At 35.4% G+C, this 19,359-nt stretch overlaps 1 pseudogene; it reads right to left on the bottom strand.

Moving 5' to 3' along the window:
• Window positions 1-9,080: 9,080 nt before the first annotated feature.
• On the bottom strand, window positions 9,081-11,445 carry LOC109448658 (deleted in azoospermia-like pseudogene; annotated as a pseudogene).
• Window positions 11,446-19,359: the final 7,914 nt, after the last annotated feature.

Raw genomic sequence — 19,359 nt, 5'->3', positions numbered from 1 at the left:
TTTTCTCCTGATGTTGGACACCAGATCTCCTGGTTCTCAGGCCTTCCAGCTCTGGGTCATATTCCAGTGAAACCTCTTCAGACTGGGAGTTACGTCATTAGCTCCTCTGGTCCTCAGGCCTTGTGACTCAGACTGAATTATACTACTGACTTTCCTGATTCTCCAGCTAGCAGATCATGGGACTTCTCAGCCTCCATAATCATGTGCGCCAGTTCCTATTATCTATCTATCTATCTATCTATCTATCTATCTATCTATCTATCTATCTATCTATCTACCTACCTACCTACCTACCTACCTACCTATCTACAGAGGGTGCCAAAAAATGTATACATATTTTAAGAAAGGAAAAGTGTACTAAAATTGTAATACTCAATATATACCAATAACAAAAGAGGAATACAAATCACTTTTGACTTCTGCATTTACAAGAGGTCCTCAAAATGGTTACATTCAACATTCAGACACTTCTGATTATGGCAAACTGCTGCTTGAGCAATGTTGACCAAAGTGTCTACTTGTATACATTTTTTGGCACCCCTGGTATCTATCTATCTATCTATCTATCTATCTATCTATCTATCTATCTATCTATCTATCTATGTATGTATGTCCTATTGATTCTGATTCTCTGGAGAACTCTAATACAGAAATTTAGAGTACTGACATTTTTAAGATTTCTAATTTGAAGAGAGGACTCATTTGGAGAAGTTCTTATGAGTTGTGAATGTAAGCTGTTCCAGTAAGAGCTATGAACTTGAAATCTATTGATTGGTGTTTCAATCCTGTCTTTGCCACCTAGAGTATTTTTACTCAGCTGCAAATGTAAGAGAGAGAAGAGAAAATCTTTGAGCCTCTCTCAGGATCAATCATTATACAATTATGATTGCAAATCAGAACGCTTGGATTCTGTAAGTGTCTAATAGAGGTATCCTTAAAGTCTGAAAAAAAGATAGTTTGACAAGGTGTGGATGTATGGAAAATGCTATATAAAACATAAAATTATTAGATGTGCATTTGACTCAAGAGCTAAATGATCAGATAGGAAAAATGTGATGGGAAAGGTGATCAGGGTATAGGGAAGAACTACAGGAGTTTCATTTTAATATTGTCTTGATAAAGATGTCAGTAAGGCATTCCATTGGACTGGGATGAGAGAGAAAGTGAAGAACAACAGGTAGATGGTGAGATCTGCATGTATATTCAGATATGTCTGGTAGCTAGATTCATGTATGTAGACAATGCTGTTAAAAGTATTAATCTAAGAATGTTATGTTGAAGTCACAAGAAGCTTTGTTTACAATGATGTGAAGTTAAAGGAAATTCTGAAGGAGTGGTTGAAGTAGCAAAAGATAAACAACAACAACAGAAAAACACTGAGCTCCTGGGTGTTTGAAGGGATTGTAGTGTGTGATTGAAGGGAGAAAGAATACAAAAGAGTCTGATCTTGCTAATGTTGAAGTCATAGGGCAAAACCATTGTTTTGTACAGAGATTTATATAAGTGATATATAATGTGACATGGGAAAAAAGCATAAGCAGGTTTTATTCAGCATTTTAGTATGCAAATTAAAAATAATATAATGAAAACATGGTTTTCACCTGTTCGAAAACTTCTATTAGCTTGACAGAAGAGAAATTCTAATTATTCTATAATTGAATTGACTTTATTGTGACCAGAACTGGTCTTTACCTTGTATCTAATAGACACAAGGTGTCTAACTACTTCCTCTTTTTTTTTTTTTTTTTGTATTTTTGTATTTTTGATGTAATATTATTTGAACAATATGTGTATGAACTATTTGTGTATGAATTCAGTTTAGGCAGGATTAATCAGAGAAGAATTCAAGCAATGTTTTCGTTCAAAAGATAAATGTCAATGATAGGATGGCAGATGACTTCAGTATGCAAATATTTTGGCTTTCATAGAGATAAGATGGATTCCAGCATAAACTACTTCCACCTGCACAATATTCTTAATAAAGATATGGTCATGTTGCCTTTGGTTCACTTTCTTTATAAAGACACTCAATTTTCTTTACTTCACTCTAATGGCCTGGAGATGCATTCTTCACGAGTAAGGTTAAGGTAGAGGATACAGAGCTAACATCACACTATAAAACTAGTTTTACCCATCTGGATCGACTTCCATGCTACTATTATCCATATGGGAAATTGCAAAGAAAGAAGAAATATGACTTTCATTAGATTTGTAAAATATATTGAAATAAAACAGAATAGATTGTCTATCAATTTGTTTATCATTCTGAACAAAGGAATGTGCCAATCATCCAACTATATATATATTTCCATATACAATTGAGTATTCCTAGATATTTACATCTGGAAATGTTGCCCTATGGAAAAGTCTTTAAAAGTGATCTATTGTTTTTATCTGGCTCTTTTCTTCCCACAACTATGGCATATTGTAAATTGTCTCAAAGTGTCTTGTTACAATGTTTAGTTCTTTAATCTCATGTCAAACTGAAGGTTAGTTTGACCCATATTAAGTAAGGGTAGAAAAATATAAGAGAAGACATTGGTGATAAACATTGTTTAATTCCTTTTTGGAGAAAACAATCAACTCTCTTTCTGTAGGAAAATGGCAAAAGCTCACACAAATATACAGCGCTGTATCATTCTCAGGTTAATAAAAACAATTTATATGCAGCGTAGTGAACAAGAAGAAAGTTATGGAAAACATTTCTCACCCAAGGACAGTATACCAGATGTGCTAAGACTTATGGGAGCAATCAGAGGTGACCAGTTTCTGCAACGGGCCTTATTAAGTTAGACTGTGACCTAGCACCTTTAACTTATTAAGCTGTCGAGAACTTCAGTGATTAAAACCAACTAAAGGTCAGGTATAAACCCTCAGAATGTCTCTGTGCTGATATCTTTCTATAGGCACTAGGACCTCATGAAGATACTTCTTGTGATGCATGGACTTTTAAAAATTAGATATGTGAACTAGATTTACCCAGAACTTGAGGGACATTTTAGGAATTGATGCTTCCTCAGGATTTCTCACCAGTTTCAAAACTAACCAACATCTAAAGAAGTATCCTTAGAAGATGGTTTAGCATGTCATTACAACTGAGACCAGAGGAACAGATTCATGGGGATCTTAACATGCTCAGTTAGGTCCTAAAGATAAGTCAGAGTTGTAGCTACAGATAGAGGTGCTAGGAATAAACTTGCAAACTATTACAATTAATTTATGTACATTAAAATTAAGTTAGCACTTGTTGAAGATTTAATGTTGCCGTAAGTCGTATCCTAGGCCTTAAATATTGTATGGGTTCAGATAACTTTTCTCGGTTGTGGGCTCTTCCTCTCCTTCTCCAAATGTTTTTATCTCTATTATGACACATAGATACACCACACTCTAAATACATTCATGTGTAATGTAGAGGTAAAGGGGTATCATGTATATATAAAGAAACACTATGCACGTATCTAAGGTAATGTTACATGCTACTCTTCCTGTTGTCTTGGAGTTTTACATGCTAACCTTCCTGTTGTCAATTCGATTTGCACCAAAACCCTTCACATCCTAAAGGAAGTTGCTGTATTCTCTCTGCAGCACATGTCAAGACTGTGAAACTATTTCGACAGCTTCATTTAGCCTGTTGCTCATCTCTAGCTTATGAAAGAGGAAAAAAATGAAAGGACCATTTACTTCTACAATCCTTCCCTCTTTATGGTATTTTCCCTTACTCCTTTCAAGTGAAGAGGATTGCCTTCAACAGAAGTGTTTTAAGAGTTTTATAATTTTGTTGGAATTTGAGGACCATAGTACCTGGCCACTGCCCTCTGTAAGGAGAATTCTGAAAGCAGTACAGCAATGTAGAAAGGGCCTAGTAGAGAGTAAACTGTGACTCCATGTTCTGCAAAGGACCATTGGGAACCCCAAGGAAGGAAATCTTCACTGAGTCTTCTCATAAGTGACTCCACCATTTCATAGATCCAATTGTGGGGCGAAGGGACACTGCAGAGGCTCAACTACCATTAACAGAGGTAATGAGGGGAGGGCTCAATGTCAGCTAACTGGAAGAAGCTTCCAGAAAGCCACCAAACTCCCCATGAGAGGAAGGGACAGACATTGTTCATGTTCACTTCTCTTCCCTATTCCAGGATTTCAGTGGGTTGGGGAGAAACTTAAAGTTGTACAGAAATTTGGAATTAGGTCATTTTTTGTTAATTGGACATTTATTACATTAAATTAAGTTCGTGAACTTTTTGCAACAGTGTTGCTAACCTTTTTTTGATGTCAGAGGGGTTATTCATTACGAATTTGTACCAACTGGACAAACCATTAACCAAGTTTACTACTTAGAAGTGCTGAAAAGGCTGTGTGAAAATGTTAGATGACCTGAACTTTTCGCCAGCAATCCATGGCTCTTGCATCACGACAATGCATCAGCTCACACGGCACTGTCTGTGAAGGAGTTTTTAGCCAGTAAACAAATAACTGTATTGGAAGACCCTCCCTACTCACCTGATCTGGCCCTTAATGATTTCTTTCTTTACCCGAAGATAAAGGAAATATTGAAAGGAAGATATTTTGATGACATTCAGGACATCAAGGGTAATATGATGGCAGCTCTCATGGCCAGTCCAGAAAAAGAGTTCCAAAATTGCTTTGAAGGGAGGACTAGGTGCTGACGTCAGTCCATAGCTTCCCAAGGGGAGTACTTCAAAAGTAACTAGTGATACTAAGCAATTGCTTAGTGATACTAAGCAATGAGATATATAGCACTTTTTCTAGGATGAGTTTGTGAACTTAATCAGCATATCTCATAAATGCAATATCTGTGGGATATGCCTAACATTTTCATTGAGGCGTTTTCATCTACTGCTAACAGGTGTAAATACAAACATTTCTGGGGAAAAAGATGGTGATGTAATAATAATTCTCCAGAAATTCATGTTCTTTAGCCTTTTATTTTTCTATGAATTGATCTCTAGAAAATCATCAAAATTCAGACAATACTGTGCATCAGAATATTGTTTCTAATGATGAAATCACAGAATCAGCTTGTATCTAATAAGGGGATGTTTAATATGTAATATCAGTATAATGAAGATATATTAAATAACCACTTAAATTTTTATTTTTGGAGACTAATATATAGGCAAATGTTCAACACATAATGTTAAGTGAAAAAGATGCAAAATTATACATGAACTTTATTACCAATTTAAAATATTAATGATTATGTAAAATATGTATGCTTATATAAAAAATGAAACATGAAAATGTTAATTATGGTTATAATCAGCGTTTAGAGCATGGATTGGTGATTTTATTACTTTATACCTTTCTGAAATTTTCAAATTGTATTAAATTAACATGGTATAGCTATTATAATAGGAAGGCACAAAATATAAAGTGACATATTTTAGTGATAAAATAGGCAATGTTATTTTTCCTGATTAATACTTATGGTACTAATAATGGTGGTAGAATAGAGCATATCAAGAATTTGAAGTTATATATATATATATATATATATATATGTTTTCTAATGAATTTTTTTTGTTAGTTTCAGGTGTACAAAGCAACATAATAGTTAGACATTTAAACCCCTCATAAAGTGATAACCCACTCCCAAGCTACTACTCCTCTGATGCCTTATATAGTTGTTATAATACCATCGACTATCTTCCCTATGTTATATTCCACATCTTGTGACTACATATACCTATATATTTTGTTATAATTGACATTCAATATTATTCTATTTCAGCTTTTCAGGTCTATAACGCATTGTTCAGGCATCTACACAGTCTATGATGTGATCCCTCTGGTAAGTCCAGTGTCCATCTGGCACCTTACGTGATCTTTACAACATTGTTGATTATATACTCCATACTCTATTAACTATCAATTTATACTTCTTAATGCCTTCACCTTTTCCACCCTGACCCCAAACCCATTCCCATCTATCATCCTGATAGATCTAGTACCTATCTGGCACCATACCTAGTTATTACAATATTATTGACTATATTCCTTATGCTGTGCTCTGCATCTCCATGACTACTGTATAACACCCTATTTGTTCTTCTTAATCCCTTCATCTTTCACCCATCCTTAAACCCCCTCCCGTCTTAAAGAAGTCCCTTAGAAGTCCTTGTAATACTGGTTTGGTGGTGATGAAATCCTTCAATTTTTTCATTTCAATTCTAAATGACAGACTTGCGAAATTCAATATGTTTTATTCCACATGTTACAAATTTTATTTTAAAACTATACTTTGATATGAACAATACAAAGATGAAGGATTTCACCAGAAAAAAAGAATTTACCCTAGTTTCTTAAAAAGTATTTTTAACACTTTTGTATCTTTTGTATTCAAAAAAGAAAATATTTTATGCTGATATAATTTATATTTTTATATATGAGATTTTACGTATTAAGATATTTGGTTCATATTCTATTTCCTAAAATCTTAAATATCTGTCTTCCTAATATGCTTAACATGAAAAATAATTGAGAGTTTTGGAATGCGAATACTAGAACATAAAGTCTCATAGTTTGTTGCATGTGAGAAAAGTTCAGATGACATTACCTTTGTATGGAGACAGAAATCTTAGATTAGTTTTTTCAGATTCCCACATGTTCTTTCTTTTTCTTTCTCGATCAACAGTCTGCCTGTGTTGTTTTCCCCTCCACTTTCTGATTTTGATAAAAATCCTCGCCACTTGGCTTCCTGTGTGGCCACCAAAAGGTTGGAAGATGCAACCTGAAAGTTTGAGGAATTGGCTCTCTGTGAGGTGAACCTTTACCAGTGGGAAAGGAAACTGGAAGAAGTCAACTACGTAAATTACTGCCCTTTTCTTTCTTTTCCCCATGGACTCCTCAGAGACTTGCTTTCTTATTGCAAACCTTACAAACAAGCTCTGAGTGCCAAGTAACATAAAGACAAGGCAACCTACCACGTCTCTTTGTGGCTTGTTGTTAAGCGGAAACCAGTGTGGTAACACATCACAGCATACTGGTTTCACCTTCCTTTGCTTTTCTTCACGTTTCCTCTTACCTTCGCCATCAGACCTAGCCTTCCCAAAAAGTGTTGGCACCTTAAACCTTGTCTTATCCTCCACTTTCTGGAAAAACTAGTTTAACACACTTTCTATTTGGGATGATTGCTCTTACCGTATATAGACTTGGTAGAGCTTGGGCTATCAGCATTCTGAGAAAACCTTTTGCTAATGAACCTACCCTTGCTATTGTTTTGGAAGATAAGCTGAAAGGAAAACTAAATGGATCTGCAGAATGCCAGCGTATTTCTTCAGATACCTAAAATTGTGACAGAAAAGATGACTGTCAAAGATAATTTTAAGGTTGTGGTGGTAATCACAGGACTTAGTCAGGCATGGAGAGAAAGAGTTTTCTTAATCTGCTCCAGGGAAAAAATTAGTACCTCCAAATTCATTATATTTAAGATTATTTAGCATATCCAATTGCATCAGAATTGTAGTTTCCAACCAATGGGTGATCTTACATATGTTGCCTGAGACTCGGTGAACAACCCAAGCTTTATGTGATTAGAAGTGGGTTTACTCTGGATTCTACCAGTTTGGGCTATTTTATGTCTGAAAATCTTGGCATTCATCCATCCCGCAGCTGCCATGGATAAGTTTTGAGAATAGTGTGGTGACTCAATTGTGGCTGTATGGAGTGAAATGAATGTGGCAAGAATTGCCTTTTATAATGAATTCAGAAATGAGAATGGACATTGGCAATGAGATTTGGAAAGGAGTCTATAATTTGGTGGGTGAAAGTGCCTATAAAGTGTTAAAACAGAAGGAATATGTAAACTTTGCTATTGATGTAAGTGTGGCTTATCTAATTGTATTTACATTTTAGAACAATATATAGGTATATCTAGTATGAATAATAATAAAGGTGTATGTCATTGAGAATAAATTCTTAGACTTCTTGTGTTCTGAATTCTCAAAGATTACCCTTTATCATTAAGAACTTGAGAGTAGATATATTTTGACATTCAGAAAGATGTAAAACAACTATGATATGTGGTTTCTATGCTGAAGAAATGTAACAACTCTAATGTGACTAACTGAACATCCATCCAAGTTCATGGACCATAGTTTACTGTTTCTTTCTAAAGCAAGAATTTGGGCCCATAGTATCAAAGCACACTAATAAAATGCCTGCATTTTAATCTTTGACAAAATTAAATCAACTACCACAATGTGCCAAACTTGAAGAAAAAAGAAAAATGTATAAAAATTTCCTGACTCAATATTAAACTAAGTAGAAATATGTACAAGAGTAGATTTTCTCCAACAAAACAATTAGGCTACACTCATTAGACAATATTCCTCCCCATTTTTAAAGACAAATGAATAATTTTGTACAGTTTTTAAAGCTTCAGCATTCCTTATTACCAATATTTTGCAGAATTAAAGATACAGCCATTAATTTTGGCATTTTGAGGAAAAAAATATTTAAAATAAAAGGAGAATAGTAACTCACTAAGAAGCTTATATACATAGTAAAGTTTAGTTTGTCTTGGGTTCTTTAAAAAATTAGGTTTAGAATTTCAATGATATCCTAATTACCATCCCAAATGTAATATATTTGTGTGGATTCTGGATGAGAGATAAAATATTTCCAACTACTAAACCCAAGACACACTGAATGGACTGTCCAGAATCAGTTTTACTGGGTTTAGATAAGGAAGATTTTAATAAAGGTAACTATATATTGAGTTCCACTGATTTAAAAAATGTAGTTTTAAAAACTCTGCTTTTGTGGTAAATGTCTATTCAAATCATAAATGTAAAGCACAAAATTATGAACATTGTACTATTCACAGGTACTTCCTAGAGAAGTGAAATGCTTGGATTCTATCAAAATTCTTACCTTTCAAAATAGTGAGCTTTCTGAAACAATTTTTTGAAATTCAGCATTTGTTCTTAAATTGTTAAAATGTCAATTTCTATTAAAGAGATTATTACAGATAAATCTTAGTGTTATCCCTTTTAGTCTCAATTATTTTTTACTTTCAACTATATATTCAACAAAGAACCAGTTTCTAAATAAACATCTAATGAAAAACAGTTTCAATGTAAAATAAAACTGGGCAATCTAATACAACTTATATAGTCTGAATGTGATGTATCAATATTTGGAATTAAATTTCTGTAATAGTGAAAAACTCAGTCTTCTCTTAATATTCAAAACCAACAACTTCTCATGAGACTAGAAAGTTAGTAGAGAAGATCAAATTTAAGTACTGTCCAACTTCTTTTAAGATGATGCACTCTTTTATCATTGAAGTAGTCATCATGAATAACAACAGAATTTCTCAGTCTATTCCCTGGATTAAACAGGTAAGATACTACTGTCTATATGCTACTGTCCACAGATTTCTTTTGTGGACCATTTCCAAAGGATGGAGTAGCTTCATGAACTGAGCATTCGCTTGGCAAAACTTCAGCTCCTGAATCAACTTTGTTACAGTGGTATTTAACAGATGCATAAGCTGGAGGTATAACATAGCTCCTTTTTTCCCCAGCAGGCCACTGTGGTGTCATCCGATAATTATATACAAGGCAGCTGATATCCAGTGATGACCCGAATTGGTCAACTTGAATAAGGAATCTACTCCTGAACATACTGAGTCATAGGATTTATCACCATTGCAGGCTACATACAATAAGTTTCAGTATTTGCATTGCTCCCGACACTCTGCAACTGTGGTACATGAGGAAGATTAAAAACCAAAGGATGTGGCTGTACACGACAAGCACATATATTTTTTTTTTCTGATTGCAGGGCGCTGTTTCAGCTTTTTACCTTGGAAATTTACCTACGATTCTACTATGTTCTGCACATCCATGTCATTAATAAAGGAAACAAATGTGTCTTTACTTCATCCTCCATCATGACAACACTCTGTGTGACACATCACTTCTGGTACAGTGATTTCTGTCAAATAAAAACATTACAGTGTGTCCTCATCCATCTTACTCACTGGATCTGGCACCCTGTGACTTCTGGCTCTTCCCCAAAGTCAAAATGATTCAGGACATCGAGGCAGCCATGACAGCACAACTAAAGACACTCACGAAAGAGGACTTCCAGAACTGCTTCAGAAAGTGGCAAGAACGAAGGATAGGTGTGTTCAAAGTGAAGGGGAGGATTTTGAGGGCAATTAATAGCAATGTGTCTTTTACTATAATAACTTTTTTAAACATTCCCCATATTTATTTTTATCACACCTCATAATTACTCACTAACAAGAATTTCTCCTTCCTTTCACCTCACATTTATAAGAATTTAAATGGAGATTAGGAACTGACAAGCATTAGACACCAAGTCCCTAAGGAAACCATTTGTAACCTGCTACAACATTTTTTATGTCCATTGTTACCGCCTGTCCTCACAGCAGTCCTATGATATAGGCATTATTCCCCCTTCCATTATGAAACCCATGATAAGAGGCTTGATAATTTTTCAAGGTCATGCGGCTAGAGAAGGGTGACCCCCAGATGTGAGACCAGGCTCCTGCCTCCTTGTAAGTTCACAGAGCCCTGAATTCCTTTCCAGCACACAGTTGTTGTTTTTGTTTTGTTTTGTTTTGTTTTGTTTTTATAGTAGCAGCAGCACTCTTAAACAACGTAAAACATGTTATAGGTTTTAAAATAGCAATAGATTCCAAATGCAGTCAAAGTAATCTCAGATTAAAACCAGCATCAAATTCAAATAAACACATTCACCTACCAGATAGCACTAGAGATTGGACTGATTATTAAAAGTAAAGAAGGAATACAAGTAGGACACCAGACTCTAGTGCAGTATGGCGTATACACACACGCACACAAACACACACAGATAACATATACACACACACACAAACACACACAGATACATACCTCCAAATTAAGATAATACTATATAGGCAGTATTTTTTTTCCCTTTGGCTCTTTTTGCTATCATTTTTCTGTACTTTTTCCCAAATATTTTCCTATTCATCAAAAACACAATGTTTAATGGCTTCATATTATTACTTCATATAACTGTAGCATAACTTATTTACTTATTAGCACATTGGTGAATAGTTAGGTGGTTTTACCATTTTTCTTTTTCTTTTTTTCTTTTTGGCTTAAATAACAGAAATTTATTACCTAACAATCTGGAGGCTGAAAGTCCAAGATCAGGATATCTGCTGGGTTGGTTCCTTCAGAGGCCTCTTTCCTGGGCTTGTGGATGACTGTCTTCTCTTTTTGTCTTCACATGGTCTTCTCCCTGTATGTGTCTGTGTCCAAATTTCCTTTTCTTCAAGTAATCCTCTTACGAATCTGTTAGCTGTTCTGTGTGATGAGCAGAGAGTCCTTTGATGGGTTATAGATGTTCAATTTGTGGTAAGTTCTGGAGAATAACTCACGAAGACCACCTCACTGCCGCCATTCCTAGGACGTCCCCTCCATTTTTCTATTAGAGAGAACACTGTACTGAGGATCCATATACATACTCTTTTTTGGGTGAATTTCTTATTCCTTCCTGTGAAGTAAAATTACTGGATCAGTAAAATTAAAATTAAAAACAGTAAAAATTCTCTTGAAATTCTTTTGATACATATTGGCAAATTATTTACAAAATTGTCAAAATTCTTTCCCATGTATTTTCAGTTTATATTTTTGACTAATCCTTGAAGTTTAACTTTTTTATATAATGGCGAATTGTATTATTGATGTATTTTGATGTCTTTAGTTTTCTGCAGCAAGAATTTATCTTACGTATTTGGTTAAAGAAGTCTTTACATATTAAAGATTCTTACAGCGAGTGTGCCAGTGTGTCATGGGTAAACACGGAAGGAAAAGTACTTGCTTTTACAAGCCTTTTTTTAGCATTCCAAGATAGAAAATAAATAACCAAACAAGGAAACAAGATTTTTTTTTTTTGTTTCAGACAGTTATTTCTTTGCATCTGACCTTTTAGATAGTAATAGGGGTAGTAGGATAGAGAAGGGTGATGCCTTAGCTAATGTGGCCAGAGCATAATAAGGTTCTCTAGTTTCTCAAAGCTTTTTATTAAATACATATATCATTTTACAGTTTTCCTTGTTTAGGTCTTGCCCACTTCTTATCAAATTTCTTCCTTTGTGTCTTATATTTTTGTTGTTATTATGAAAAGGATCTCTCTTTGTGTTATGCTTTCTAACTGGCTATAGCAGGTGACTGACTGCTTTAATTATAATGTCTGTAATTGGAGCAATGGTGCCAAGGTCAGCATTGCAGTGAGCCAGTTACCATAGGGAGCTACTCAAAATTTCTTATGATTGAGCCCTCAGGTTTCTATCATCTCCATCACTTCCTAAGCTCACACTCAATGTGGAAGTGTCAGAGTTAGAGGAACTTATGATGACCAAAAAGCTTAGCCTTTTGAAAAATATTTATGTCCATTGATAGTTTATGTTTTGAAATTATCCTATGAGACCTGCTATTTATCAAATACTTTAATTTATGTGTTTTGCATCTAGTCAAGAAACTTTACGAAGTATTTATACATTCTAAAAACCCACTTTTTAAAAACCAAAGTTGTATTATGTATTTTGAACTTATTTTCTTGCACATTTTTCTGTAAGAAAATTGAATTCATCATGACTGGATAATGTTGACCGAGACCAAGAAACTATCTCTGCTTTGTGACTTCACACTTGACCAGGAAGGATGTATATGACTGTGTGAAGGGGATAGAGTAATTATTACTGTGGGAACAATATCCAGGAAAGATCTATCTTCCTATCTTGCTGAGTGTCTACCTGTGTATTTCCATTTCAATAATAACTGTGTGCAGGCCCTGACAGATTACATTAGCCCGAGGACCACATCAGAGTCAGGAAGTAATGTTCTCATGATTCTCCTAAAGGTCTGCCTATGGTTTGGAGTAAAGTTTTGGAATCTTTTTTCTCCCAGGCATTCAAAATATTAACTGCAGTATTCCTTGGTATAATTCATTTTTTACTACTGAATATGAAGACTTTAAATGCTTTGTGTTTTGGGGTCAATTCTACATGTTTATTATATTTTTCACAGGCTTGGAAAATCTTTAAGCATAATAATAAGAGACTATTGATGCCATCAGATTCTTTTCTCCCTGTGTACCAGAGATCCAACTTAAGGGTAGGGATAACTGCTTGCCTTCTTATAGCCAGCCCAAAACCATCACCAAGTGACACCCACAGAGAAATCACTTCCTCCTGTGTGTTCCCATATCATTTCACACTTGACTGTCATTGTGCTCAGTGTCATGATTTAAAATTATTTATTTATCTGACTTTTCTTTACTGGATTATACCTACAAAAAGGTAGGAAATTGTCCTTATTTTTCTTTGTGTTTTCCTCACACCTCTGTATAGGCCAAGGTATGTGGTAATTGCTAATTGAGTGAATCTATAATACATTGAATAATCTTTTTATTTTGTTCTCACATCATTTCCGAACTCGATCAACATCAGAGTCTGCCAAATGCTCTTATAAAGTATTTAATTCTATATTAAGTTACTAAAACAAACAATTTTCTGTTAAAAAATGGTTGTTTTCACTGTGTTTCTCTTCAACTTACAGGGTAAATTCATGTTTGGTTTGATGAGTAAGTGTATTTAGACATTTATCTGGCACGCTTGAATAAATTCCTCTGAGATGATAGATCAGTGTACTGTTTTAAAGTAATAATATAGCATGTGGAATTCACTCTGACAGCTCCCAGCAGTGGCAATAGCTAACACTTGTATAACATTTACTATGTGCCAGGCTAGTAGCTAACTTAAAACTACTTGCCAGGCCTGATTTAAGGACTTTACATATATTAATTTACTTAATCTTCTTGTTAGCACTTTGGTGTTGGTATTATTATTCCCATTTTCCATATGAGAACACTGAAACTGAAAGATGTTAAATGAAGTACCCTAGGTTACGTAACTGGTATGTGGTAGGATTAGCGTTAGAAACTAGGCCATCTGGCTTCACAGCTTCTGATCCTGACCACGACGCTGAAGACTCTTCAAGGACTCTGCTGTTTTAGATCACATTCAAAACATGACCCTGAAGAGGAATAAAATAAGTGGTAAAAGTAGAATTACAGAAATGTAACCTACCCTGAATTAACATCAACATTAGGTCAAGAGCATTTTATTGATGGTAATAAACTCCTAGATATGAATCATATGCTCACATCCTAAGCAAAAATATGTGAGATGAAAAGTGGCACATGGAGTGCCCACTGCAGTCTGTAATGGCCAAGCCTAATCCAAAATCTTTGAGCAAACAACACCATAGGATCTGCATTGTTCTTTTATACAGAAGTGTTTTTTTCAGCCAAGACTAATTAATTAGTGCTAGTTAAAAAAGACTGTCCACCTGGGTTTTCACTCCTCTTCACACCCCCAAATCTCTCTGAATCTTGGCTAAGAGAAATGGGTACCTGAGTCTGCCAGCCCATCCTGTGTGCCTCTTAGTTTGTCCCCTGCCATCTGTCTTATAACAATACTGCCTCTCACGCAATACCACCCTGCCCTCCAGCCCCTGGCCCCAGCTTTTAGTCAACCTCACTAGCGTGGCCCACTCTTTCGAAGTCACTTCCACTCCTGTTTCCTCTGGTTAGAAAAAAAAAAAAGACATTTTAAAGCATTTTAATAACTAGTTAGAACATAACAGTAGTTTAATCAACATTCTCATAGAAATGATACAGAATAAAGAAGAGTAGTAATTATTTTAATGGATGGAAGGAAGGACCTTCTTACCTGCCAACTGTGTTTACAGAAATGCACTTTCACTCAGGTATTGTCTGTAAGACCATATTGTTACTCCTGAAGGGATACCATCAAACAGTACTAGATATTATATTACATTAATATAGCTTGATATCAACTTAGAAGGAGCTAATGTTTCTTGAGTGTTTACATTGTGTGGTATGTGCCTTATATATATTATTTCATTTGATTTTCACCAGTCATGCTCAGGTAAAACAAACAAACAAATAAACAAAAACCCACAGAACTATTACATAATAGTTGTACAAAGTCTCAGAGTCAGTAGGTTGTAGACGTGAGATTTGTTATTAGTCTGTTCTGACTCCAAGTATCAAACTCCTTCCACAATACCATGATTAAAAAAAAAAAAAAAAAAAAAAAAATAGATGAGGGCAGGTGCCCAGCTGGGAGATTCTGGGAAGCCAGAGGGTAACATAAAATCTAAGAATCTCTGAATGTTGACAAAAGAATGAACAATAAAAAGGTTCTAGGAATCTCAAGAATGTTCTCTCCTTAGCAATATTTCTCGAAGCTTGCAGTTTATGGCAGGCTAGAGTGAGAGACTGGAAAATAGTTTAAAGTGGATGTTGGAGTGAGGAAAACCCAGCTTTGACGATTTGTTTGCCATATTCATATTCATTAGGTTCCAACCTTTTAAATTCACAACCCAACTTTTAAAGGTATTGTTTAAAAAAATATTGTTGGTTGCCAGAGGAAAGACAGTGAAGAGAATGCTGATCGAAACAGAAGTGAGTCAGATGTTAGAAAAGTCGAATGCAGAGCACTTAGCATCTCGCATTTTAATACAAGGGAAAGCAGTGATATTGCAATCACAGTGGCCCAAAGTTGTGAAACTGGATTATCCAAGGAGGGGTGTTGCATTCAGTGTGTGGTGTTTGTAGGACATCTTGGTGAAGATAATGAAAAGTGAGTTTTGAAGTGAGAAAAATCTTGTGATGTAGGTGATGGTCAATGTATTGATTCACTTAGAAATGAAAATTAAAGGTAGTCTACGGCAGGGAGTTTCACAGGGAAAGAACATACATTAGGTAAGAGAACCAAGGATAGAAACTGGAAACGTCTGTTTAGGGAGCAGGATGAAAAATAACAGTCTAAGAAAAAGTCCTAAAAGGAACTATTTGAGAGAGCCATATCGTGGAAGGTAGTGGAGGAGACCTATGATGAAAAAGATTCTACAGAGCAGTTCAAGGTAAGGATGGAAGACAAAAATCTTACATTTGGCAGATTATTATTACTCCTATGAGAGAATGATGCACTAGATCAATGGAGCAAATGGGAAAAGAAATAAAAGTTAGAAAAATGGAAGCTCCTTTTCTGAGAATGATATTTTGAGAAATCTACCAGTAAAAGGGAACATCCGGTAGGGCAGTTTTGTGATGGGCGCAGGTACATAAGCAAGTTTGCAATCTAACAATTTGAGATAAAGGATCTAAGAGAAAGAGAGAGAAAAATGTATATGTTGCTACCGGTCTTGATCTCACTTAAGTAGAAGGTGAGATTATTCGTAGGTAATAATAAGTGTGAGTTGGGGCTCCGTTCTGAAGGGAATGAAAGAAACTTATGCAAATTCAGCCAGTTGAGAGACAAATTAAAGCATTAATTAGGAGCGGTGAGTGGCTGGTTTCTGCGGGGTTTATGATGGAACCAGTTTTATTATAGAGCTCTCTCTAGCATAACCTGAGAATCCAAGGACAGAAACACGGCTTTTGAAGTTTACCTGGGTTAGGAAATTAGCATACCCCTTGCTTCCTATGGCTGCTTCAAACTTCTTTTCAATACCTTCAAAAACTCAGCAAACTATTTTCTTTATCTTTATTGTTCCTGTCTACCAACTACCATGACCCTTAGCTGCCTCTGAGATTTCAATGCATGGATCATAATCCTTTTCTCCTTACGTATTGACATCACCCTCACATTGCTTCACCATGCACATTAATAACATCATTGTTTAGAAGTCCCTTGACTTCCTAAACGTTAACTACATCTCATTCCACCCAAGCAATCTACAAACACCTACATTTCACGTGTCGTCATCATTTTTCATGGCTGCTTCTCCATTGTGATCTTAAGCTGCAGCTTCAGCATTAAGAATCTCCATTAGAGAGTAAAAATATACTTTGATTTGAAGGTAAAATGGCATATATTTTAAGTTGAAAAATAATAATTATTCTGCAAGACCAATCCTCCTACATCCTGAATTCTAATACACACTTTTTCCTAAAAGACAACATGTAAATATGTTAAGTAAATATAACTGAATGTGTCCACTTTTTAAAATGCCTCCTTGAGTTTTAGTATGAAGACTACATAATCCGTTAAATAATGGTCACCATTGAATGAATATCTACACTGCCATAGGTATTCAATGCATATTCTGTCAACTCTGCATGGCAATTTTTCAGAAATACCAAACTCACCTAATTAATCATTACCATTATTACTATTTAATCAGTGGTCTGACTCCCAAACCTAGGATTTTGCCCCATAGTTCTCCCATAGGTAACATTCCACATATTACTTTGAAAGTGTATTTAAAAGATAATGTAAATATTTTTATAATTTTACTGATCTTTGAGAACTTAAAGTTCATATAAATTGAGTAGTATAGAATGACTATTTTTACCACATAGGGCCTGTAGTTGTTTAAATAGAATTCCAACTCTGCCACTTACAAACTATGGGATCTTGGGAATTTAAATCAATGTTTTGATAAGTCTCAGTTTCTTTACCTATAAAACAGGGAAAAAATAAAATCACACATATAACATCAGGTTGTTGGTAAACAATTAAATGAGGTAATATATGTAAAGTGCTTAGCACATATGGAACAGAGTAACTATTCAATATGCACCAGGTAATAATATTATTGCTATTATAATTACTATTATATCTAGCTAATATTTTTCCAAAGGATTTTTAAATATTTCTAAGCATTGGTTAATTTCACAAGCCCTCAGAATGCTCCACTGAGATAACACATAAGGACATCTATGAGCAAAATCTGTTTAATAAGATACAATGTATTTTTAATCATGCTTCAGTTATCACTAGAGGAAGTTAATTCTTTGATAGTATAGATTCTAGTTTCCTGATTTTAAAAAAAGGAACAAAAAACACAACAACTTCCCCACATTTTTTTTCCTCTGTCTAGATGGCAAAAAGGAAAAAGAAAAGATTCTGGTATCCTGGTATCAACATCACACAGCACCAGTTCCCATCCTGGATATTTCTTCAATGTATCAGTTTGCAGAGCCATGGTTTGGAGGCTGGCTGCTTCAGCTCGCACACATGTGGCCCACCATAAGTGCTTCCATCCTTATCTCCCACCACTTCAAAATGAGTTCCCAGTGGTGCTCTGTTAGGAACTGGGCTGTCATCCTCAAGTTGGCACTCACTGCTTTTGGCAGCATTATTTCTGGTGATGTGTTTGTTAGGGGGGCCATTTGCTAATACCTGATAAAGTATTACCAACATTAAGCTTCTTGAAAATGAGCTTGCTTTGCTAATGTAAGGACTGTGGAACCTCTGGGATTAGGGTGCATAGCAATGACTAAGTTTGGTTCCAGACCACCTGTCTGTGACAAAGGGCTGGGGAGTTGAGACATCCTTGAGATACACTCTGAACAAGAAAAGAAGAAGGAAGGAAACATGTCTCTCCAATGCAGATTTCCTTGTTATTCAGTGACAGTTTACCCCCAAGGAGCTCACAGGCTGGCAATTTTTTGTAATGAGTATTTTGCTTGTCTTACATTACTCCAGATTCAAACTAATACCTTAGCTAAGGGTACAGTTTATCATGGAGGTTAAAACCAGTGTAAAGTGATAAATTGGATGAAAATTGTTTGCAATCTTATGAAGTTTATAATTCTAAAAATCTTCAGATCAGTGGTTCTCAAAAGAAAATAAAAAGGAAAGAAACTCATCAGAATCACTCATGGAACTGGTTAATAGCTCAAATTCTGGGTCTTATCCCTAAAGATTCTGATTCAGTAGGCCTGACACAGTGCTAGAATCTGTGTTTTAATATGTAATCTAGTCAATTCTGATGCAGGTGGTCCTAAGAAAACACTTCATGAAGCACTAACAAAAAATTTCTAGAGACTTGTAATTTAATCTTTAGCTGCCATCTTGGCCCTGCTGTAGTCAGACAATAAGATGCCCATGAACACTCTCTCCAAGTTTTCCATTTTATTTCCATGTATGGATTCTCATTCATATTTCCATCTGTTAATTCAATCAGTCATTTAGTTTTCATATTGAATTCCTGGAAGCTTTGCGTTTCCCCTCCAGATCCAATCTCCACCTCTCCGACTTGCCTTGTGCCCTGGAGATCAGACTCTAAGGATGGAATCCACCAGTGTAGTGTCCCTTGCCTTCAGAAGGCCAGTGGAGAGGAAAGTCAGGGCATTTACTTTTCTGTGCTCCCTCCTCAGAGAAGTTTGTCAGAGGCTGAGTTCCCTCCAGTTTGTCAATGGCTGAATTCTTCTACTTAGGCATTTACTAAGAGGCACTATAGGAATAGCTCATGCTGGATTCTGATAACTGCCCCC

The sequence above is a fragment of the Rhinolophus sinicus genome, chromosome 3 (assembly GCF_057876585.1).
Source record: "Rhinolophus sinicus isolate RSI-liver-muscle chromosome 3, RSI-T2T, whole genome shotgun sequence".
NCBI classification, from domain to species: domain Eukaryota; kingdom Metazoa; phylum Chordata; class Mammalia; order Chiroptera; family Rhinolophidae; genus Rhinolophus; species Rhinolophus sinicus.
Note: the sequence above shows the minus strand (reverse complement) of the source record. Positions and strands in the feature narration are given on the sequence as shown.